Source organism: Nymphalis io, chromosome 1, assembly GCF_905147045.1.
Source record: "Nymphalis io chromosome 1, ilAglIoxx1.1, whole genome shotgun sequence".
Taxonomy (NCBI): Eukaryota; Metazoa; Arthropoda; class Insecta; order Lepidoptera; family Nymphalidae; genus Nymphalis; species Nymphalis io.
The window spans coordinates 9,297,355-9,324,242 of record NC_065888.1 but is presented as its reverse complement, the minus strand read 5'-3'; the positions used below and the strand labels follow the sequence as shown (position 1 = coordinate 9,324,242).

General features: G+C 31.0%; 1 long non-coding RNA gene across 1 annotated transcript; it reads left to right on the top strand.

Annotated features, from left to right (window-relative positions):
* Window positions 1–2,300: 2,300 nt before the first annotated feature.
* LOC126781212 (uncharacterized) lies at window positions 2,301–15,656 on the top strand. The gene is made up of 3 exons (XR_007670615.1): window positions 2,301–2,543; window positions 8,345–8,472; window positions 15,092–15,656. It is a non-coding gene; the product is annotated as an uncharacterized LOC126781212 (long non-coding RNA).
* The last annotated feature ends 11,232 nt before the right edge of the window (window positions 15,657–26,888 follow it).

The following is a 26,888-nucleotide window of genomic DNA, read 5'->3' as shown; positions in this document are numbered from 1 at the left end:
AAGGATGGGCAAAGTGTGGAGGCGTGTTTGCCCAAGTGGTTGCCAAAAGGAAAAATACACTGAAAATAAGTTTTTTTAGGCAATATGAAATTATGACGGTCCCATTTTTCACTACGGGACTCTAAAAATAGTTAATAACTCTCCTTTATAGTAAATGAGCTTATTCGTGTACTAATTACTTATACATGTCCATGCTTAACGCACGCTTAATTTAAACATTGTGTGAACAACATTGTAAAACGAAACCGTGAAGATATAACTGCGTGACTGCGTTATTAAAACGCATACGTGTTCTGAGGTGTTCAGTTCCTAAGAACAAGGAAACTACGAAATGCCACGTATGTGAAAAAATAATTTGTTCAATGTAACGGTGCTGGTCTTTGGTATGACATTTATAAGGAACAAACTCGAAACTCGACGTAGATTTCGATTGTTGAATTACAGAAAGCGATAGACGATAATGAATTTAATCATTACAACATTTTAAGAGTACAGGTATCAAAATAGCGTATCATTTGTGATTTTTCAAAATGTTTCAATTAGCTAGCGATTTCATGTTAATTTATTTCATACAGAATAGTTTTGCCTATTTACTTTTACAATGATATATTTTACATTAAAGTATTATTTTAAATAATGTTTGATAAGTAAGGCGTAATTTCGAGATATACTTATTATGATAAAGGTATTTGCCAAAGGCAAGGTCACTCGTCTCTTAGATCTTGATCATGTGAGCTCAACTTACTTTGAAGTTTTTTATTAACATAAGTTAACTATAATTAAAGTGTTATTAAAACAACATTTAAATTAATTTAGATTATACTATGGCTTTATACCTTTTCTTTTATGAAATCTGTTCTAAGTACCGTCCAATGTTTATGCAATTGTTTAAAGAAAAGTACCGTTTTTATTTGACCTACAGGGCCAAATGTTACCTGCACTCATTCCTCTTACAATATTGATATATTTTGTAAACAGTCCCATACAGCTTTTGTTTGAGTAAAGATAGTAAATAAGTTGAGTAAACTTACTTGAAAAATGTTATTGTATTTTGAGATAAATAGCATTGTATTTTTATGACAATCCTTAATACAGCCAAGATGGCGAAGAACAAGACGAACCAGCTTGTATATTCTATTATATTACATAATAGGTTCATAGATTACTGTCGAACAAACCGTAACTTTTTTTATCGAAAATAATCTTGAAGACAGGCAACTAGACCACCTGATAGTGAGTGGTGTCCACCGCCATTATTGGCACTGTGAGAAATATTAATCATGACTTTGCCAATACGCCACCAACCTTGGGAACTAAGTTGTATCTTGTACCTGTAGTTACACTGGCTCTCTCACCCTTCTAACCGAAACGCAATAATACTAATAATTGCTGTTTAGTGGTAGAATATTATATTATGACTGGCTTACACAAAGCCCTACCACCAAGTGAAGCTTGATGAAAGCTAAAACCTTTTCTAAACAAATATGTATTGCTATTTTTTATTGAGTAATGTGAAATATATTAAAAGATAGGCGATAGTGATCATGCTGTTTATAAGTATTGGCATTTTGTTTACAAATCGATTCCTATGGAATTTAAGTTGCCACATTCCTTATCACATAGCTAATGATCATATTATATGGATTAAAAATTGTTTAAATAAAAATATTAAATATTTATTGTTAACATATTTGTCACACTTATCACGTTATTAGATTATTTTATGTTTTTTTGTAATGGTTTATTCGCTAGTGCGGTTATAATGTGACAGTGGCGGAAGGATGAACTACGTTACATACTTGGTATTCAATACTCGGCATCGACGGTTGGGTTCGATAGGTTCCTGGAATGTTTTCTATACAACAGAACAGCAATTTTTACATACCTACCGTCTCTCCATTTTAATTTGAAATAAAATTGGTACAATCACTCGTTGACATATCGTAATTACCGGCTCGAACCATCGGCTCTGTTTTTTTTTAATGACAGAATTAAAGCAATGCCAAATTACTGAAAATTTTCTGAAAATTTTCTTGACAAAATGCAAGATTTGTAATGGAAGTCCTGGAATGTATTGCTTTGTAATTTAACACAACATATGTTTTTATTAGTGTTTTTATGTTTTTATTCATATCCATTTAAGAAAAAAAAATAGAAGATTAACTTCAATTAAATTACGTTGTACAGTATTATAGCCAGCGTCTTAAATTGCAATTTATTCGCTTAGAGTTTTATGTGCCGGACCGTTTGTTATAATAATTAGACAGTACAGTGCATAATCAACGGTTAATAGCTAAGTTTAAGCCTCAAACCAACAATAAAAATGATTATTCTCATTTTACATCTTCAAGGTAAAAGGAGAGTGGTTAATGAATTATAAAAGCATAGTTAAGTGATCTCTCGTCGCAGAATTCGTAACGTGTTATATGTGATTTAAAAGCGAATACAACATTCTTAATTTTTCTTACTTCCCAAGACTTGGAGAGCACTTAAAGCAGATAGTCCTGTGTTGTAGTGGATTGCCGTCGCATTAAACAATGAGAGTAAGTAGTGCGTCTGTGTTTGTGCATACACTTGTAAATTACGAGTACAATGTGTCCTGCTCAGTGGCTATTGATGTCTTTGCAACTGACTGCAACTCGGTCAGGAGGACATCTTCTCTTATTATTACTTTATTTCTTACTTTTTAAAAAACTTACACTAAACTGTTTTATTCCTTAATAAGGTGAATTTTAAGAACAATTTTTACAAGATAGCACTTCACAAGGTAACAAAGATTATGACAACAAAAAACGTTTATAACTTTTTCATAACAAGACCATATTATAGAAACAGCAAGACTTTAAAGTGCGTTTACGATATAGCTATGAGGTAGAGCCGTCGTAAAACTCTAATATAATTTACTATATACCTTCATAAGCAAAGTTACTTGAAGATTATATCACGACAATACTATAACAATAAATAAATAATCAGATACATTAACGTGGTTAGTAAAATGAACAAAAAAGTCCAAGTCCAAGACAATGATCTTAGTGCTCCAGTTTAAGTGTAGGATGGTCAAATTGTGTTAATATAAGATTTAAGTTAATAATCCACTTGTATTCCCTTAACGATATTATAGTTATGAGTCAACAGGATACGAATGTGCGTATGAACACTCATCCGAGAGATTACGTTGACTTGTTATTTTGCAATTTCTCTTCGTTTTAAAGCTTCAAAGGATTCAATATTTGATTTAAATTTTGATGCAAGGTCTCTCAGGGATTAATCTTATAACTTTCGCTGTTTGAGTTTTGCTGATTATATATAAATAAATTGTTACATAAAAGTGTAAAATTTTAAGGTATATCTAAAAATAACGATATTAATTATGTTACACTACTAAAAACGAAAGTAGACTGCTGTATTCAAAATATGCCAGTCATTTTCATTTTATGGTGTTTTAAAATTTGTTAACTAGTAATAAATCTAAGCTCTTTAGTTTTACGTTCAAACAGACCATAAAAATATTATTTATTATACTATTTACTCGTCGCAAATCATTCATACTACGTTATATATTATATTTTCTATATGTATATTTATTTCTCGCGTTTTCGATACATGTTAATGTTTTAAAATATTTTTATATGTCAAATCAAATATTTAACGTGTGTGGAATAATAATTTATAATGAGACTCTTCTCGCCACGTCTATTTCTCTGTCTGTCTGTACGCTAGAAACTCAAAAACCATTGAACAGGTTTTCATAAAGTTTTTACCAATAGACTGAGTGATTCATGAGGAATATTTAAGAATATAATTCATTAGGCCTTTGCGTAAATTAAAGCGTTATTTTTTATTTTATTTTATTGCGTTAATTAAAAAATATGACGATAATTGTTGAAGATGTCGGGAAAAATAATGTCGAGTGGGAGCTTTACTCGCGTGCGTCGCGTAAACCAATATGCATTACGATATTAACGTTTTATGTAATTCCTTATTCTGCCTGCGCGAAGCCGGGAAGAGTAGCTTATATATAATAGTCAAAGTCAAAGTCAAAAATCTTATCAATATAGAAGTGTTACATTTATTTATTGATTGATATAAATCTTCCACTGGATTGGAAAAAAACACCTCAGACCTGAGAAGAACCGGCGAAAGAAACTCAGCGGGATTGGTTTTTTTTTATATATATCTCAACCTTTAAAATAATATCCTTTACAATAATAATTATTTAACTTTGAATAAATTATTCATTTTCATTCTTTTGACAAAATATGTTTTCGATACAACTATCCTGTTGTTCTTGTGTTTTAGCATAGCTTAAACCTTTATTATATTACATTTTACAACAGATTTTCGCAATAGTATATGTATTTGTTAAAATGTGGATTACGTTACTGGACACAGGATCTTCGTGGGAGGAATTATCACAAGTAATTGGTTTATAAATTGGCTATCTAGGCTATAAGCTTACTTAGTCGGCAAATCTTTGTTTTACATATATTATAAAAGATTTTTTATTGTATTTTATGTGAAACTCCGTCGAGTTTTCTTTGATTTTGGATTCGGACTATTAATTTATATTATATTACAAAAGTTACTTTAAAGACACACTAGAAATAGTTGTGCATATTTTTGTCTCAAAAACGAGGAGCTATGAATATCCTAGATGCGTCAAGAGATAAGCAGGACATGATAAATAATTATCTGATACAGTCCATTTCTTCCTTTCGAAGTCAGACAATCTATTTTAGTCTCAGCTAAAATAGTCAGATCTAAAACGTATGGACTATTTCATTTCAATTATCCGTGTTCCTTTGAGATAAACATAATGATAATGAGTATAATTATTAAAGACCATAACGAAAAATAAACATCTTGTAAAGTGAGTTATCTTTTTCTAAATATATATTTTCTTGGCTTATTTAAAGATTAAATCTATTAACGAACACAGATCATTGATTGATTTAGAAACTAGTTGAAAATTTCAACCGCGTTTAACGTTAATCGTATCGTGATGTTATAAATTCACAATAAACAGGCTATTTAACGCCAATTTTTTTTTCAAATTGGACTGTAAAATAATTACAACAAACAAACTTTTCAGCTTTATAGTATAGATCTAGAATATTACGGAGTGACATATTAATATATCAATTGAAACTATACATTAGTTTAATTTAAACATTTGACGGGCCGGTTTTCGTGGTTGGTAGCCCTTTCACGCCGAAGGTTGTGGGTCCGATTCCCACCCAGGACAGACATTTATTTGTGTGCATGAACATGTCTGTTTGTCCTGAGTTTGGGTGTAATTATCTATATAAGTATGTATTTACAAAAGAAAAATACTATATGTAGTATATCAGTTGTCTGGTTTCCATAGTACAAGCTCTGCTTAGTTTGGGATCAGATGGCCGTGTGTCGTTTAGCTATTGATCACTTATACAATGCTGTCCTCTTCTCTCAAATGTCAAATCAATAATGACAGAAAGAGCGAAATCTGTGTTTAACTAAACAGCAGCTAAGCAATGTTTGTAAGTAAGCCGCTTGGAATTTGACAGGATGAATATAATTGAAAACAAGAATTGAGTTGGTAAAACACATTAAATATTATATAAGCTCAAAATAAGTACATAATTGATAAACGTTTACTATTTAGTTAGGCGTTAAGATTTTTAAAAACTTTTACCACTTACTTACAATTTTATTACTCTTTAATGTATCTCTATAGTTCGAGATAATATTAGCCGTTTAATTTTAGATTTACATCCGCCGCGGGTTTCACTTTCCTGCCACTTTGTACGCTACTGATATACAAACGAACCCAATGACATATCATTAGTTGAATGTTTAAAGAAAAATATTTAAATTATATGTGATAATAAGGATTTTTTTAGTAGCAAAGACCGAGATTTCACCAATGTGGAATTCAGTTTGTCATAAAAATCTTTCAAACTCTGAAACCAAATAGAATAAAACCAAAAATGAATGTATTAAGATTATAGGATAAATTATAGGTAATAATGTCAATGAGCTTGTAATAAATATTGTTTTCTTTTAATTTCAATAATTATTCATAAAAAGCCTTTTTGAAATGAGATTCTACAATCTAAGGTAGCTTTAGATTTAAATTAATTTGCTTAATAATAATACAAAATAGCTTACAAGAGATTTCCTACAAACTTATATTTTGATTATAATTAAGAATGTCTACAATAAAGAGACTTTACGCGCTAGAGTAAACGGCTGTTATGTATAAGGCTGTTCGTAGTTAGATTACAAAAACTTTTTTTTTTTAATTTTATAGCTATAACTGTATTTATCCATGTGTTACTTTCTTTAACTCTCTCTTAATTTCATTTTATTTTCCGGGAATGCCTCTCAGATCTTGACTCATGGAATTATATTAAAACAAATGACTGGTTTCCTCGTAATACTTGCGCAGACACATTTTTTATACATTCTATAGCTCCCTTCCGATGACTCTATAACTCTGGAAGCTAATTGGAACAACTAATAAATTATTATTAAATATAATTAATTGTATGTTTATTTACTCACTTACTTCGTTACTTAGTTTACTTAGTACATAATATTAAAGCCAATTTTATTTAGGATAGTAATTATAACTTTTACAAAAATGTATGTTATGTAAAAACATAAACCAGCGTAATTCTTGTAGTTTTTTTAATATTAGAATTGTTCATTGGAATGTACTTGCCATTTTATGGCGATAACACTACCACCGTGCGTGATTAGTGCATTTTTTATATAAAGAACACTATATGCTACCAATGCCTGTTGCCTAACTTCGACTTCCACATAGCGTTGACGCTTTATTTGTGAAGGCCCGGAGTTTGCAAGTCTTTATTGAATGTTAGTTATTATTAGAATACAAATTCATAATTAGTTTCAAATTTATATGGTACCTGTGAGGAATGCGCGTCGAATACGCAATGAATGCTCAGATGCGAAGCCTTCGCGGGAGACTTCCGATTGATTTTGTGCTAAAGCTCGCATCGCACATGTCGCAACGGAAATCACGTTTTTGTTCCTTCCTTTGTTCCTTTGCTGTTTTATTATATTTAGGGTTCCTCGGTTAACTACATAAAAATATTTTATTATGTAACAATATACAGAATACATTTATTTATATGTAAGTAAATCGTCGAAGGAATTCACGATTATATTATATACAACGCAAACATATTACCTACAGTAATTTAATTATGCAAGCCGTAAAGTTATCAAAAATGATAAAAAGAATAAATAATTAAATGAATAAAATTAATATTTAAGCAAACTTAAATTACGACAAAAGGTTTAGAATTAAAGCTCTTATATGTTATATTTCCAAGTAAACACACTGACGGTCCTTCGTTTCAACGTGTATACACTTATTGAGACACTTGTCTTAAGGGAGATAAAGCGAGTATATATAGGAGTTTTCTCCTCGCTGCCGGCAGCTAGGACCTCTAGGGGCAAACAAATAAAGATCAATGACCATCTTTCGAGTTCATCACCTGATCCTTCCTTTACGGCGCTCCCTTATCTCAATTTTAATAGACATACCTCGTATCTTGCTCATTATACGGCTTTATTCTAGAAACATCTTGAATATACAACGGTTTTTTGGAACTAAGAAACCGTATCTGTGTTTTATATCCGATATATCGGATGTTATCCGCGATAAAACAAAAACTTCGATATTTAATATCTAATCCAGCTGACTTGATCGCATTTTCCGAGAAATAGAATAACATTTTGAAAAAGATAACTTTTGCAGACGCTTTTGTTAAATGGAGAAATAACGCCCGAGATGAATAGAAAAAAATGGATTTTTATAGAATGTCTTTGGGTTCAAATCTGGTCAAACACATTGAATTTTTATAAACCAAATTTATATTTATAATTTTCGTGCTCGGTGGTGAAAGAAAACATCGTGAGGAAAAAGTATAAGTACTTCTTACTAATTCTACTTCTTAAAAGTATAAATAAATGTGTCATTTCCTTCGCTGGTCCCTCTTTGAATATTATATGATTTCATATACCTAATTTATACAATAACAACTCTGGGAAGGGGAATTTTATGTAATTGGATAACGATTTACAAACCATGCGAAATATTTGTTATCGAATAACAGACCAGCGATATAAGTATGCTCACTAGATATTTCGTCACTGACATTCACTAGACGAACTCAGTTAATTATCTAATATTTTTATAAAAAATAAACATTTTCTATTGACAGTGTTATTTGAAATTTTAAAAGTATACAATAAAAAAAAAACAAAAGTTTTATGAAATGTTGCGTTCAACCAAAATTGTAATATTCCCTCGCTCTTAACATTCAAGGGCTGTTCTCTCAATAAATCGGCGGTTCATATCTGTGGAGCAGACTGCGGTATCGACCCGCCCCGACGCGTCGCGACGTAGGTCTGGTGGAGTCGTCGCTCGCGCCGCCGCCGCTGTCGGTATCTATTGTAAGCTTTTGAATAAATAACCTTTTTAGTTGTAGACAATGCTTGTAGACACATGGAATATTTGTTAGCTTGCTGTTAATTACATTGAAAATATTTCGTGGAAGTGATTGTTTTGTTATTATTTTTTTACTCTGTTTATAACAATAAATACTTGCAATAGTATATTTATCTAGTTAAATAATTATAACTTTTATTAAAAATATCTTGTAAATTGGGCATTAAAACATAAACAATGTAAACTATCTTTTTTCAAATATTAAATTTATTTTAAAATACTAGTAATATTTTACGTGATTATGTATTTGTCACAAGGTATAGAAACTATCTGGTCTCGACTATCGTTGTTTGTTGAGAGTATGTATTACTTTAATGCGAGTTGTACTGCAGGCTGACTTTAAATACTACAGCACGATCGCAGTTGTTAAATGCTAAATGTGGGATATTAAACGGTTGTCAGTACGTATTGATTATAATATCACTCTCACGCAAATGTCAGACGAGGCTCAGCTGTTCTGATTCATCGCACACTCGCCCACATCAACGAATTAATATCGGGGACGAAATAATTCATCTTAGATATATTTTGGAGATGTTACATCGAGTTGTTTGATCTATGAATCAACATTATTATTTGAATTTCAAAACATATTATGTAATATATCAATCTAATGCTACATAATCTATGTAACAATGAATAAAGTTATAGGAAACTAATTTTAGCCCACAGCTTCACCCACATGTTAGGGGTGTTAGATAAAAAAAGTAACAAATTTTATCAAAATCGGTACTATGGTTTAAAGCGTGACAGACATACATAGTTAATTTCGCATTTATAATTTTAGTATAGATACGTTGCGTTTTAACTAAATTCTATTCGATTTATCGCATGTATCAAGATTATCGTCGGTTCCACAATCATTGGTTCGACTGCATCCTTTTTACTAATAGATATGCGTATCAGGCTTGCATATGCGATATGTTTCATATAATTTCCAACAGGCTGCATGCCAGGAGGCTGTCATCGGGTGGCGCAGTTTATTTATTTGTTTGGTAGCGGATGTAATTACATCTCACGAAACAACCACACCGCTGGACCTGTTCGACTGGTTCGTGTTAATATTAATCTGATTAACTAGAGCCCCATATTAGTTGTCACACTATATCACATATGTTAACGTATATAGGTACAGTTATGTGACACGCGGCCGTGTGTATTTATCATTTTTAATGAAGATCTGTTGTTAACATAATGTTGGTAATTTGTAGAGCGATCGAAGTGTGAACACACTTTTAAAACAAAAGACGTAAATTATACGATAGAATTTAGAATTTTTAATATTAAGAATTTAAAAACAGAATGCCGAGATGAGAATCTCTTTCGTATTTAAGTCGCCCAGAGTAGAGACATTAAATATTTTATTTTATTTATTAGGTTTTCTTACAATCACTTACACATCATAATAATAATAATAATGTCCTCCAGACCGATTTCGGCCACTGCGGCCAATCTCAAGAGAGATTAGCCAACTACGCAGGAGATATTATACTGCACAAGTGCGTGCGCGAACACAGGTGCACTCTCTATTCCCTAACTCTCATAATCTGATGGGACGGCAATCCGACACGATCGGAAAGAGTTCAGGCGCAGGACCAACGGCTTTCCGGGGCACGGGAGTGTACACACTTCCAACTTCCAGATTCCGGGCTGCTACTAAGAATTTTCTGACAGAAAAACCCAATAACTTTTTATTGGCCCGACCTGGGAATTGAACCCAGGACCTCCGGGTCTGCGGCCTTATATCAAGCCACTAGACCAACGAGGCAGTTGATATGTATGTAAATATTAACATCATTTTATGTTTTAAAGAGTTTTTATTTAAAAAATAGCGACTACATATTACATTGTTATTCGATTTTCAATATTATTGTTAAATTATAATTTAATTAAGACTACAATTCGCGTTATCAAATAACATTTATAGTTTAATTGGGTATGTTCTGAAAATAGATTTTAAGAATATCTAAGCTATTATTAAAGATTTCTTAGTTTAGTTCAGTTTAAACAACTTAAGTATACCAATTTGAATGTCACATTGATGGAGCAATTTTATTGCTTATTATATATTTAAATTAAATATAAATAATTGATAGAAACTAGAGAAATATCTCAAATAGTCTGTTCAACAGGTTTAACGTATGATATCTATCAATATAAATTTTATTTGTTTTGTCAATACTAAATAATAAGGTTGGTATATTATAGCGGATACATAAAGTCACCGTGTAGCATTATCTACTTATTTCAATTTTATATTACATTAATTTAGTTGGGATTATATTGAGTAGCTTTTATTATAATTATGTTCAAGCAGTGTTTTCTCTTGTTGAATGTTTAATAGGATGTTTAAATAGGTGGATGTTGCGGATATTATTTGCGTTTGTATTTATCAAAAGAATCTAAGAATTTTTTAACATTTCCTTTACGTTATATCGAATTTCATTACAGTTTTTTATTGCACAATTAATTAATGTTAATTATTGATACAGATATACTGGTATATAGCCTTAGGGTCGAATTTAGGCCAAAGACTGACCATATGCGCAGGGAATATTATAATGTGTGTTTGTGTATCTGTGTAATTATAGTGTACGCAATTGTTTGCGAAAAAGAGAATACATAGCATGCTCAAGCGGCTTTATTCCTCTCACATAGTTCCTGAGAGAGAAGGGGATCAACGGTTTTGCGTGCTGTCCGAGGCACTGGAATGTATCTGCTGACTTCGTAACTTTAGGTTAAGGTTAAGTTTCGTAACAATAAATATTATTGATTAAAGTTCAATCCCAGGATCTCGGAATCTGTGGTCTTATAAGTTTATGCACTAAATCGACAAGACAGACACATAACATATTCGTGACATTCATTTAAATAGGATTATAAAGGAGTGGTAAAACCCGATTTTACATAATTAAAAAAATTAAATAGCAATAGTAAATGATGACGTCAGTTGTTCATATTATTTTAAAAAAGCGTTTGAGTATTACAAATAAATATATTGAATACCTAAGCGACCTCATTAAGTAATTCCATATTTAGTTTTGAACAATTCACTAATTGCAATTATTCAATATAAAAAACATTATATTCTTAAACGTGTAGTCGATATTACATTTCTTTTCGTTTTTATAAATTATTTAGTTTTTGTGAGTTCAACATTTTCTTTGTTCTCTGTATTCTTGACTGCATGCATACACTTGAACCTCAACGCAGAATACGATCGTGAAAAGTCGTCATCTGCGACCTTGACTATATAATTTGATATATTTGATTCGAATAATCGAAGTAAGCTAGCTCCGGAAGTCGGTTTTCAACATTTTTCGAGTGAGGTACGAAGAGTTCTTACAGAATAGCAACGCTATTCTATAATAAAGTCAGTCAAATTGCGTCTTGATGTTTCCTCAGTCAAGTGTGACGTAGGTTCTATAAACACTGCGGTAACTGCGTGCATCTGACGATACTGAAATAGACGCGAATGCAAATCGCGCGCAAGTTCATCATCCGTGCCGCTATTCTAAGTATGCGATAGAGGATCAACTTGTCACTTGACAAATAGTTTTAAATGATGAACTATATTATTATTTCTTTTCCTCTTATTAAATTACATAATAATATTTATATGTTTTTAGGAATTTCCTAGTTTTTTTTAGTTGTTGTTGTATCTCCACAGACTTTTGCCTCAGTCCCTTTATATCTCTCCACCCGCTTATTAAACAGCTACCTAGAAAAATAATTAGTGGCATAATTACATGACTCAGTAACTTTCTTTCTAACATTTGAATATTAATATTGAAAAGTATTCAAATATAATAATTAAGCTAGACTTATAGTAGTGGAACTTCGATCCAATTTATTTTTCCAGAGTTTCTAGTTGAGCTTTATATACCATTATACAATAGTTCCAAAAATATTCAGAAAAACATATTAATTTATCGCTTTCTACAAATTATAAGTTGTTGGAGAAATATGCACAGTAATTTTATACCGTCTATATTAGTATTTTATATAATAACTATTTTTATCTTAGTTTAAATTTAATGCCATTCATCTCTACTTATTTTTTTTAAACGCAGACCTAAATTGATGTCAAAATCAACGCTCTTTAGAGTTACTCGAAGTAAAATATCACAAACACATAAACAATACACAACAGACACTTGTTATTACGATGCTTGTATGCTTAACTTGTTCAATACATAAATTTCTCGGAAGGGTTAAAAGTTTACAAATTTGCATTCACGGTTCGAAGCAACGGGAGGTCTTATTTGAATTTTAAATTAATATTTTCGTAATTTTCCCTACGTTACATTGCCCTTTGATACGTAACACAAATTGCTTAAGTAGTATTAGGTACTTGAATGTCAAATTGCTAGCGTATTGAAAAAACCGAAAATACATAATTAATACTAAATGTTTTTCTCCTGTTTTCAAATAGATTAATCGAAATCAAGTACTTTCAATATTCATAAAAAATAGTAGACATACGTAAAATGTAACCTGTAAACTGTTCCAACTGTTAGACAAAGGTCGTTTCAACTTAAGAAGGTTTGTAGCCAATTTTAGCACTCAAGCAGAGTGCTAAAAGCTGTAAATGATGATGATGATACAAAGGTGATAGAATTCAACCAATACGTACAACCTGTTCAGTAACAGTAACAGCCTGTTAATGTCAGACTGCTGAGCTAAGGCCTCCTCTCCCTTTTGAGGAGAAGGTTGTTGAGCTTATTCCACCACGCTGCTCCAATGCGGGTTGGTAGAATACACATGTGGCAAAATTTCAATGAAATTAGACACATGCAGGTTTCCTCACGATGTTTTCCTTCACCGTTAAGCACGAGATGAATTATAATCACAAATTAAGCACATGAAAATACAGTAGTGCTTGCCCGGGTCTGAACCCACGATCATCGGATAAGATTCTCGCGTTCTAACCACTGGGCCATCTCGGCTTTTTTTTTTTTTACAAACTGCTCGAAGGATTGAAATACTGTTTGTAATTTATTAAACATAGATATTCCCCGATGGTGGAGAACAGACTCACGTACCTTTATTCAACACACTGAGATCCAAAATAAAAACATTTTATGCTATTAAACTTATAATTCAATTTAGATAAATTCTCGATACGTAGAATGAGTTTCACTTTACTAATTTTCTGAAATGAAATCATAGTATATAATTAAAAAGCAAAATCGTTGCGGTGTTATAGACAAGTGCTATTAGAGGCTGTGGTCTAGTGGCATTTCACGATCTAGGAAACATTCCCATGTAGGTCAAAACTGACTCAGATTCCATTAAAAAACACCCAATTATCCGAACAATTTCAAGACTTAAACATCAATTTAATATTGTCAGTGAAAAACGGCTTGCTATTTTAACTGGATAGCGCCAATTAAGCTACTTTACTATCCACTACTACTATGTCGAAGGTGTTTTCAGGTCATACAGTAACGGGACATTTGAAAAAAGTGGAACAATTATTTAATGGCAATTAAGGACATTTTTTGAAACAGAAGGTTCTCGCTTGTTAATAAGTAAGCGGTTTTGCGTGTGGTAGAAAATTAACCTTTTTTGTTTCTTGAAATTACCTACATTTGGGCACATAAATGACATAATACGTTTTTAAATATATCAAAAGTTTTTTCTTGATTTTAAAATACATTCTGAATAAATTATAACAATTTTCTTTGCTCACTCTACAAATTGCCTAAAGATAAACAGACATCAAAGACAATGTCAATTAGTTATTTAATGTATCGGAAAAAAACTTAATATAATAATATACTAGACGAGAAAAGAGTAGAAAAATGTTGTTAGCAATATTAATGAGTTTAAGTACAATAAAGTAATGTCGTTAAAAATACAGAAATAACAAAACTTAGTGATCATACGCATATGTTCATACCACAATACAATATAAGGGCTGTCAGCCTGTCGAACATAATAAAGAATTAATTACGTTGAATTTTCAAGCCATATAAATACAAAATAAGAGCAAAAAAGAACAATTGCATATTTTTTTTTTAGAAAAATATTTCAAATATTTCTGTACCAAAGAAATAGTTGCAAACTAGTAGTAGTTACATACAGTGTCTATATACCAAATATGCAATTGTACTTCCAAAGAAGTAAATGACGTCTGGACCACATTTTTATAACCAAGTTCTCCAACTCGTTTATATAATGTGTTTTGTATCGCTTTACGCCTTACGAAATAGCAACTTGTTACCAATGTTTGATTCAGAAATCATCTTGCACTAAAAAGAACTTTTCCAATATAAAGAACACGAAAAATACTTTTCCAATATAAAGAAAATCGTGTTGTTTCGTCCAATTGTTATTGTTAAATGACTTAAAGCGAACTGATATATACAAATAATTGTTATTTCAAAATAACTGCCTCTTTTAACACGGCTATTTGCGACATACCAAAATTAAAACAAACATTTATTTTTATTTTTGACAGTCGTGTCTGTTTGTTGATTTGCTAGACTTAAAATATATACTTAATAATATGTTTGCATTAAAATATTTTAATAATATTATTTTACAAATATTTTACAGGTAAAAGAAACGGACGAAAAGAGTAACTGCTGAGTTGCTTGACGACTCTTCTTCGAAGAATCTACATTCTGAACAGGCGGTAGTTTTACATTTAATTTAATGATATGACAATCAAATGTTTTTATAAAATTAATGAAGAATATGTACTTTGATTTTATGATATAATATTTTTTTTCTATTTTAATTTAACAAACACAATTTGGATTGATACAGATCTGTTTATAGACTTGGAGCATTTCATAGCCAGGTCCGATTATAAAAATATCAATCTACGAGCACATAACGTTATCAAAGTGAGCAGCGGTGGAAGACATTTGCATTCGGTGCTTGCTTACACTTGTTCTTTGCATTTTTATCCAATCGCCGAGGCAGACGTGTTTTGAAACTAAACGAGGAGACGGAATGATTAAAGGCGAAGGAGATAAAAAGTCTATAGCTTCAGAAACGCTTTGTATTGGTGTATGAAATTATTATTAGCTGAATTACTTACACTTGGTATGGTACTACCATTGCCTGTGATATGAAATTCGTCAATTATTTGTTACTAAATTGATTAATTTTTTTAATGCAGATCTTTTACAATAAATACTAAAATGACAATAAATCAAGATCCCATTAAAGTTTATTACGAGTATTTAAGTGTTTTATTAAATTAAATGTTATAAGCCGTTAAAACCTCATATAGAAACTCAATGGAATTAAGACCATTTCTAAATGACCACACTACTTAACTTTGATTTTAGTCTGAGTATGATTGCCTCGTTGGTGTAGTGGCTCTTGATGTAAGGCCACAGACCCGGAGGTCCTGGGTTCAATTCCCAGGTCGGGCTAATAAAAACTTATTGGGTTTTTCTGTTAGAAAATTGTTAGTAGTAGCCCGGAGTCTGGAAGTTGGAAGTGTGTACACTCCCGTGCCTCGGAAAGCACGTAAAGCCGTTGGTTCTGCGCCTGAACTCTTTCCGGTCGTGTCGGATTGTCCCATCGGATTATGAGACTTAGGGAATAGAGAGTGCACCTGTGTTTGTGCACACACTTGTGCACTATAATATCTCTTGCGTAGTTGGCTAATCTCTCTTGAAATTGGCCGCCGTGGCCGAAAATGGTCTGGAGGACATTATTACTCTAATATATATGTATTCATTTCAAAAAGCATGTATAACTTATTTAGAATATAGCGCTTGATCATACTTCATATTATATCATTAGTAATTATCTTTTACCTAAAATCATTTTCATTTTCTTACATTTTCAACATTACAAAATCTATTTGATTTATCAATTCTAATTGATATAGAATATTTCGTGTAATGATTTATTAATTGTTATAATTTAATATTTAAATCTGATAGAAGAATAAGTGAGCGGAAACAGAATAATTACGTAATTAATCCCGAAGTCCTTAGTCTTGAAGACAAGTCTTCACTGCTAATATGTCTAACGAATTTCCAATGTTCTGAAGATGTAGAAGAAGAAATATCGGCGCTAGTATAGTTGGCGTTTTCACGGTTGCTTTACAAAAACGCAAACGTGTATTATTAATTAAGGTAATTATTAAATAGTATTGCAGCCATGCAATTATGTAAATTCATATGTATAATTTATAAATAGGTCTACTTTAAAAAACATAAATTCAAAAAGGAATGAAAGAAAAATATATAATTTTAGATATCAGCTCATGGAAGTAATATATAAATTATACATAGTATTAATGACCATGCTCCCGTAATTGAAATTAATATAGCGTCCCTCGTAAACAACGTCTCACAACATTTGAAATTAACTCGCAATGGCTTCACTTACACCTGCTTTGTGCAATATAATTTCCTACATACATACCAGTTGGTTTCACACTCAGGCAATTTATGTTTGTTGTTAGAAATTATTCACTCATAGTAATATATTATAACTTACCGCAACTTACGAGTACAACTATAAATTCGTATGCCAAAGACGCAGCCTCCACAAATTTTGACATTGTTCGCCTTGAGTTATTTGCGTAACCATGAACCTAATTCCGGTACATACGGCTTGGACTTCAAAATTTATGCCATATATATCTACGCTGTAACAGGCAGTCCGCCGTGGATATAAATTCATTCAAATAACCTCAAATAAATTTGTCAATTCTAAATTTTTTAGTTTACACATGTAGACTTATATAACTAAATTTTTTTTTATGTAATGATGTACGAAAATATTTTATTAATTTTTTCAAAATAATTTTCTTTGAGTTTTACAATTGACGTCTTTTGACGAATTTGACGACTAAATAAACGTCTTAATAAAATATATCGGGTCAAGTTAAAAAGTGAAAGTCAAAAAACATTTTTTTTTAAATGATCTATTTACTTTTCGTAATTCATCGACGTTAATACCAGCCGAATACACAAAACAGTGTATGTGTGGATTATATTATGTCGTATTCATGTTATTTTTAATATTATTTATTTGACGTAGGATGTCCACAATATACGATATCTTTACTAAATGTTAAAAGTAGGTAGATAAAGTTAACAAAAAAGGTCTTACATTGGGCTTATGCTTAGATTTAGATTTTTTAAAAATATTTATATATATTTTACTGAAGAAAGTTTTAATCGCTTTACTTTAATTAAGCTTTGACGGAGGACAGGATTATGCAAAGATCGATTACAGCCTGACTTCATCCGTAATTGTAACTCTTCGAAATACGAGTAGATTAATTTTCTTAGCATGATTTAATTAAAAGATTTTCGAATCTTGTTTCAAACGGCCTAGGTTGTTGTCATTGCACTATGACTTGAACTGACTAAACTTGACTAAAACAAACTATTTAGTTTACGCATTGTTGCGAGTGCGCAACTTTCGTTTACTGTTATATTTTTATCATTGGAATTTTATAAAAAATAAACGCAAGTCTAAATATTATTTAATATGTAAACAAATAATAATATTATTCGAAACCGAATTTCCGTTAAGCGTGTGTATTACAAACGACCTGTTAATGTTATTTCATTAATTATATCTTCCTGCGAGCGGTTTTGATCGTAAAACACAAATACGCAAGGGACACACGAAAATAAAACATCTGTTTTTGGTATCAACGGCGGCCATCATGGTAAAAACTCATGTTGCGTTCACTCTGCCTTACATCGCGCCATTTTTGTTACAACTTATAACATAATTCCAAAATAAATATAGCAATATCAGAGTAAACTAAAAGGGATAGGTAATGTGTGTACTTGAAAAAGTTATTAAAAAATGACTTTAATCCAGAACGAATAATAATTTAATGTTTTTTTTTTAGAACAGCGTTCAAATTATTTGGGCCTTGTAAAGCTTAACCTTTGACTTTAACTTATCTTAAAAAAATACAAAACAATTATGCATATTGAGAATAATAAAATGAAGATAATCGTAATGCGATTAAGCGACGATTTTTTAAACGTTATATGTATTTATCGTCAGATTTAAAACGATAAATATATTACACTGTCAGCTAATTATAGTATCAGTCCTTCGTGTCTTAATTGTCAAACATGAAATTGTCAAAATTTGTGGACATTAGTTATGAATCCATTTTTGATTGGAAACAACATAGATACGTGGTTGAAAATCACTAATGGGTTTTTATATAAAATATTAAGTTTAAAGAATCATTTACACAATCTATAAAATCCTTCATTTGTGGACACAATTAACAATGCAAGGAAATGGAATCGGTGATACACCTCAATGATTTCACATTGATTTGGAAGTATTAAGACAATCTGAAGGATGAATAATCCGATGATATTATTATCGTAGTAATTCACTAAAAATAAATAAACGAATATAATATAATAAATATTGGATAATAAACGAATATAATATAATAAATAAATATTGGATTTAACTTGAACAAACACTTTCGCATCGTTATTTCGTTATATACACCTGATTTGCATCATTTAGCGATCGTCACCTTGGGATGTATTTTATACCAAGGATGACCGGCAAAAACACGGTAAAACTTCTTTCCAACTTGTGTTCGATGAAAACGAATGATAATTGGAAATATACTTATAATAACAATTTTCTTTAAGTAAATAAGTCAATTCTAAGAAAAATAAATGTCGAAATTTTTCCTTTCTGTAATTAAATTTGGAAAAGTTGGCGATTTTTCTTGCGAACGTGACAAATTATAATTATGTATATAAGAATACACTTTGCATATTACGGAATTAAGCAATTAAATATAGTAAAATATAATTGTTTGACAATCAAGTTATTAATTTTGGTATGCAAACCTTTAGCCTGATGGTATGATACTTTTGCCACGCCCAGTCTATAGTTTGGTTAGGCCTGGATGACATTTAGCCAGTGAGAGGTTATCCAGCAAACTGCTGCCTTAAACGTGCATTCACCGACGAAGTTAATGCAGTCCCTTCTTGCATCATATCTGTATTAATGCAGTATTTGATGAACGAGTGGATATATTATGTTGCAATAATTTAATAAGTATATATATCCATCCAGACATTAAAATAATATTTAATTAATATAGAAAACGAATTTTAGAGCGTGTGTCATGATAAAAGAAATTAAAATATGTGAAGCAGTACACGTAACAGAAGCTGTGAGGCTTTTTGATTTGGTTTTCGAGCAATCATTCAAGAACAAACTCGCAACTCGCCGCAAAAAACGTTCGAGAAGTGTCTAGAAAGTGATATGCGACAACGATTGACAATAATAATTATAACATTTCAAGAATACGCGCATCAAAATAGTATATCACCATAAGTCGGTGGTCAACATTTCACGGGTGAGGAATGGAGTAAGTTTTAACAGAATAGCACAACAGTGAAATCACAGATCAACGAGTAATGTCAGAAAATGGTATGCGATAAAGACGTTATTATTAATTATAACATTTAAACAACACACGCATCAAACAACATATCACCTTGAGTCGGTCTTCGACATTTCATTACTGAGATAAGTGAGTTCTTACAAAACAACACAAAAATGAAACGAAAAAATTTAACCGTTAAATTTTACTCTTATCGTCCCTAAAATGCTACGAAAATCTAAGAAGAAATAAAAATACGGATAATAATCTTCAATCGATCTTACCAAATATTAATCTGTGATAATAATAATTATCTTAAATGTTTATAATAATTTTAATTTAATAAACTATACTTCAATGTACGATTTTTTAAATAAATTCTAACATAATTTTTTTTCTTGTGATGTGGGCAAGGTGTGCTATTGACATATCGAAAATTTAACGTTTAAAATACTTTATATTTTTGACAGTTATTCTATTCATACTTCATGGTAAAATCACAGGTAAAATCGTTGACAATTTATTATTTATCAACTCTCGTCTATACAGCGCAATGGTATTTGTTTAAAGTCATGACATTTTAAACTTCAGCGATAGGGTACATCCGGCAGTAGTGAAAACGAACCTCTTTAAATTATACGGCTTTGAGTTTCCATTCGTGACCATTCGCCTTGAACGTTGTTAGTATTTGATTCTGTAACCAGATAACTACGGCGGAATATTAGCAAGGTGTGTCGATGTTTTGTCTAAAGGGCATCGTTTATTTGTGTATTGATCAAATTGTATTCTCTTATCGTTTCGTGTTCCCCACATTGTCTAGATAACTTTACATTAAAACTTTCTATTTAGATTAACTTGAAGGTCGTTATTATTACCGCTATGTAAAGGCAATTTGTAGCATGAAATTTTAAAGTTTATATCGTTGCTTTTGAAGATGATTTATTTTACTCGTAAATGATATAATTAACATGATGCTCTACTATGCTTTTAAAAGAAAGAACGGTTTCTCACAAAATAATTAGAAAATTAAAGTTCAATGCGATTGATTTAATAAGCAACTATAAACGTATTTAATTGATTTATTATGTTTATCGATGCCGGACAATCCAAGCAGTAGCTGAGTGGACCTTAGAAGTCGTTTATTATAAGCGATAAGAGAAAATATTGAAGCATAAAACTAATTTAATAATTTCCATACTTCATCGAAAGTTACGGTTACGCGATTATATTGTAATTATGCAAAACAGTTAAGGATAATGGGTTATTCCTCGACACTAAGTTATAGCTTACAACTGTTTTTTTTAGCATTCTATATTCAAATAATAATAAGGATGTTTTATATTTTAAATATACGTTAATGTTACGTCATTGACATACGACTTTTTTAAATTTTTTATTTAATTTGCAATCTGTTGTAAAGTAAAATATTTTTTTGAATTAGTTGATGTGCTTGTTGATTTTTTATATACATAATGTAAATAAATAAACGTATTATATCGTCATGGATGAAATAACAGCTGATGAAACAATCAAATGAGACCCATAGTCTACATATCAACGCTTTCATTAAAGATTACGACAGTGGGTACACTATAGTATCCACAAGTCATATCGATGTCTACATTCCAGTACACCGTCTACAATATGAAAAAATACGATCGAAAATAGCACTTAATGTATAAAGTATAAAAGCCATTGTAATATACGGCCCTAAAAGGCTCGTACCTATTATTTTATTTCGTCAGTTGTCGGAAGCCATTGCATAGAACATTCAGCATACGCAGGCAATATTGCATATTTCCAGTAATAGCTATAAAAGATAAGTGATTTTGTTCCGAAACTAAAATAATATTCTGTTTTATATGATTTAACAAACAAAAGGATTATATAATTTCATAATACAGCGTACCATGGTATATTTAAAGACGATTTATATTCTGCGATTTTTATAGTTTGATTATTAATATTGACGTATTTAACAATAGCCATAAATGTCCCGGTGATTTGTAAATATTTTATTATGTGATCAATAAATTATCTTGACGGTTTTTAATGATTGTTAAAATCGACTTTGATACTGTATGAGTTTATGAAGATTTTATGTTATGAAATCCTTAACCATCATAAATAGTTATATGCATATGTATGTATACTTCAATGAGTCATATGGCACGGATAATCTTTCTAGTATTATATGGGCATATGACTATAGTTAGTGGATTTTAATTAAATTTTAAATTCAAACATATTGTTCCTTAGTGATATAGAACTTGATAAGCTATTTTAAACATTTTCTTTTATTCATAATAATAAAAAATAATTAAATTTATTAAAGAGGCTACTTTTATAAAGTTATCTAAATTATAATTGTAATTTTTGCCCCAATTCTAAATAAAGTAATAGTTGATGTTTGGATTGAGTCTGCAAAAAATAAAACCCTCATTTGTAATGTTTATGTCAGTCAGAAATCAAGCCCGTTTAAAATTAGTTAAAAAGTGTTTTGACTGTTACATGCTATATAACGTTTATTAGTTACTAGCAAAACCCGCGACTTCGCCAGCGTGGAATTCATCACAATCTGACATTTCGACGTACATAATGCCATTTCAATTATACCTACGCTATACCTTACTCGTCGGCTACCTTAGTCGTCGGAAATAAAAAAATAATGTTTTCGTGTTGGTAAGTCGCAAATAACCATATTAAATTAAAAAGAAGCGGTTATTTTGAAATCACAAATAGACACATCAATTTTATTTATTTGTATGGATTAGTGTCTGGTTATGCGTTCAATGCGTCGACGCGGTGAAGCATATGTGTAAATGAGTAACCCCAGTGATGACACCAGACGACATGCTCTGTTATTCTGGAATGTACGGTTGGGTAATTATAAGTCGATTTATATACCGATACTACAACTTCGATTCGGAAAGTGGAGCAAATTTGTACAACAAACAGTTGTTTGCACGTTTATTGTCGAAGATTATTTTTATTTGAAATCGAAACATATGAAGTATACTTGATTAATATTTAAATAAATATATATACAGCTGTTAGACGGATGGATCAATATATGAAAAGTCCACGGCAAAGAGGAGTAACTAAAAATCTAGATATTTTAAAGGATCCTAATTTAAGGAATACTTTTATTATAGTTTAATATATTGATCCATATTATTATTTAAATACATAATTCATGTTATATCATGGCTTAAAATATACGTTTGTTTTTATAATAAATATATTTTACCTTACAATCACAGAGTATATTAATTAAATTAATTAAAAATTAACTAATTAATGAAAGAATTATTTATTTTTCAACGGTGGTTAAATAATTGGTTGAACCTAGGTCGAACCTGCATGAAGCACTACCGACAATTTCAGTTTCAAGCATCCCTTACATCGCCAATGCAACACCAAACTTAGGAACTAAGATGTTATGTCCTTTGTGCAAGTCGTTACACTAGCTCGATTGCCCTTCAAAGCACAACCAGTAACCAGTAACAGCCTGTTATTGTCCCACTGCTGGGCTAAGGCCTCCTCTCCCTTTTTGGGGAGAAGGTTTGGAGCTTATTCCACCACGCTGCTCCAATGCGGGTTGGTGGAATAATACTAAGTATTGCTGTTTGACAGTAGAATATATAGTTAGTGGTACCTACCTACCCAGACACGCTTGCACAAAGTAAGTATCTATCCAGTAAAACGGTAAAGTAAAAAACAAATATAAATAATGGTAATTATATAATTTATTATATTTTATTTTAATTCTGTAATCGAGTATTTATTATAGTACAAAATGACGCTAATACTAATCACGTTCAATTAATCTACTTAATGCAAAACATTTGCTTCTTAATTAGAGTCGAGTCTAAATATCAGATCAATCGGAGATCAATCTTAGTTCTAAATAAACTATTTAAAAGTAAGTCTTAGTATATATAAAATAAAGAACAAAACGCCTTGCAACTAGCTCTCCTATCCATGTGACGAGTAATGCGAAATCAATAGTATTCGCAATATCAATTCGTATTCCTCAAATTTATTTTTGGTACCAATAAAAACATTTGCACTCAATTTGCAATTTTATGATTATCATTACGATATAAAGTCTGTATAATCTATAATCTGTTAATATATATTACAGAATATATTTATTCTGCAATATATATTAACATGTCATTTAAAACACACCTAATGAACTTAATTAAAAAAAATATAGTTATAGTAGTTTCTTTTTCGATATATTAAAAAAAAGCATTATAAAAAATACATGGAATTATTTATTAAAATGTTTTAAAAATTTATCAAGTATATAACGATGCGATAAAAACAAAGAATTACCAATTAACTGTTTGTATACTTATGTTCAATTGTTAGCTCAATTTTTAAGTTTTTATGTAAGTTATTTTGGTGTTTTTTAGTGGCGTAACACAGATAAAAAAGTAATAGTTATCTTGACCGCAGAAATAATTTGATACTTTAGTTTCAAGGACGTTTGGGTTGATGTGATTATATTTCTGTTTTAGCGTTACTTAACCTTTTCCTTTAAATTAGTTTTTTGTGACACGTGCCTAATGTCTAATTTCATTTAAATTACTATACAAAAATAACAAGAACAAAAATTGTATAATATGTATATATTAATTACTTTTATTAATTTATATTATAGCCATCTAAAAACTACTGAACGAATAACATCATATAAGGAAGGTTTAGGTGTATAATTAATTAGGGTTTCTGTAAATTGGCTGAATACGACGACGATTGCTCTACTGGCGTGCGCCGCATGAACTATTAGAGTTATATAAGCTGGGACGCGTGGCTAGTCCAATATATTTACTGGTTCGGCCATCGAATTTCAGCCACGTTAATCTCAATAACTAGACGATTCCGCGGGAGATAATATAGTGCACGATTAGTGTGTGCACAAACACACATGCAATCTCTATTTCAATTTCAAATTTTGAAAAGACTCGGTCTGGAAATCACTCGCATGACATTACACATTCGCAACGTTTTTGCATGCTTACTTAGGCACGGAAATGTAACTATCAATTTCTAACAAGTGTTACAGAAAATCTCGCGACAGAAATGCCCAATAATGTGGCCCGACCTGATTTGAAACCTGGATTTTATGACTTGCAGCCACATTAGCTACTAAAACAACTCCTTGTTAAAGTAGCTAATATTTTACAAACATGAAAATACTTTAATGGTAAGTGGTTAGTTGTCACATGCTATTAAATAGTGATCACGGTTATCATGCTATATAAGTTGACTAATAAATGCCAACTGCAGGAGTTACATGAAGTACTGATAGAGTAAAATACTAACTTCAATGGAATACAATAATACTAAACATTCTTTTATAATCGCAGAATATTAGATGGGCGTTGCCTACCTAGACATATACCATATAGGCGTAATAGCCGATTATTATAATTACACTACCTAGTATCAATATTTGAAATTATTACTTTACCGTATTATTTCCATGCGTTCCGTTATTATAAGCAATTTCTAAAAATATGTTGTAATTTTTATGTAATTTAAGCCAAAAAAAAGTACAGCTGACGCGTTATACGATTTAATATGTAATTCTAAAACCATTGCGTATACGTCATAACTGTTTCAGGGAGGGAGACGACGTCCCTTTTATATTAACGGTTAATGTCTCTCTTAATGCATGACAATTTCCGTTGCTGACGACTTCCTCTAATATCAGAGGCATTAGTGTCGCAAAAATATCATTCAAATATCGACTAAGGAGCGTTCTTAGTGAGGCGGATGCATATTTATTACTATTTGAATCAAACCAGGGTAATGCGTTGAGATTGCTTGATTCAGTGTTGCATTGTTGGAATTGCATTTCATTTCTTGTATTCGAAAGCTGTTAAATTGTTTTGTAAGCGGAATTATTGTCATCGCGATATTGACATTGAAACCTAGTAAAGACAAAGTACGCGTGAATCTTAACCGATGATCGTGAGTTCAATCCCGGGAAAGCATCACTGAATTGTGCTTATTTGTGTTTATAAATTAGGTCTTAGACCAGCAGTGGGACATTCACAGGCTGTTACTGTAGAGGGAGAGAATAAATCAATTAAAAGAAAAGCCGCATGTCCTACAGCGAATTGGTATAAACATACTCACAAGCAGGTATCTCTACGGTATATTCTTTAATCGCGAAACAGGAGATGAGTTATAATCATGAATTTGTTTATTTCAAAGTAATATCAGCAATTCCTGATTTAAAGGTAGTTGCTATTTAACTCTCCAATTAAGCGTAAAGCTTGTGTTAGAAGTGGGAACGGCAATAGCCTTGGGACAAGATTGAAGCTTCGACTTTTTCTTCTCTAAGCGGTCCGTAAACCAATGCGCTATTGACGCTTCAATGCACATGAAAACTTATTAATCGGAATGGAAACTTCCCGTCTTCCCAGATCTAACTAAAATACTATCATTTTTCTTAAGATAAGGTCGAAAGTTTAAATCTGGAGAATATAAATAATACTGTTATATTATGTTTTGATGTCGAATTCTAGACTTAAAGGGATACCCTTAACGATATAGCTAAAACTAAACGCTTTAATTTATCTTAAATAATAATGTGAGCCAAAATTCTATTTTAATAGCCCGAATACAATAATTATATTCATCATCATCATCATCATCAACATGTCAGCCGAAAGACGTCCATTGCTGGACAAAGGCCTCCCCAATCCCCAAGGATTTCCATACTGACTGGTCTTGCGCTGCCCGCATTCAACGGCAACGGCAACAACGGCAAATTGTGTACAACATAGTCTTAAATGGATGACAGTATACATTAGTTGATCTTAAAAACATAATATTCCTAAAAAGTTATCCGAGGTTCTCAGGTAAAAATAACTTTTGCCTCATTGCAATTGTAATTTATAATTAGTAAGTGCTTTAGTCTTTTGTAGTAAAATGTTAAAATTACTCAAAACACGTATTTAAATG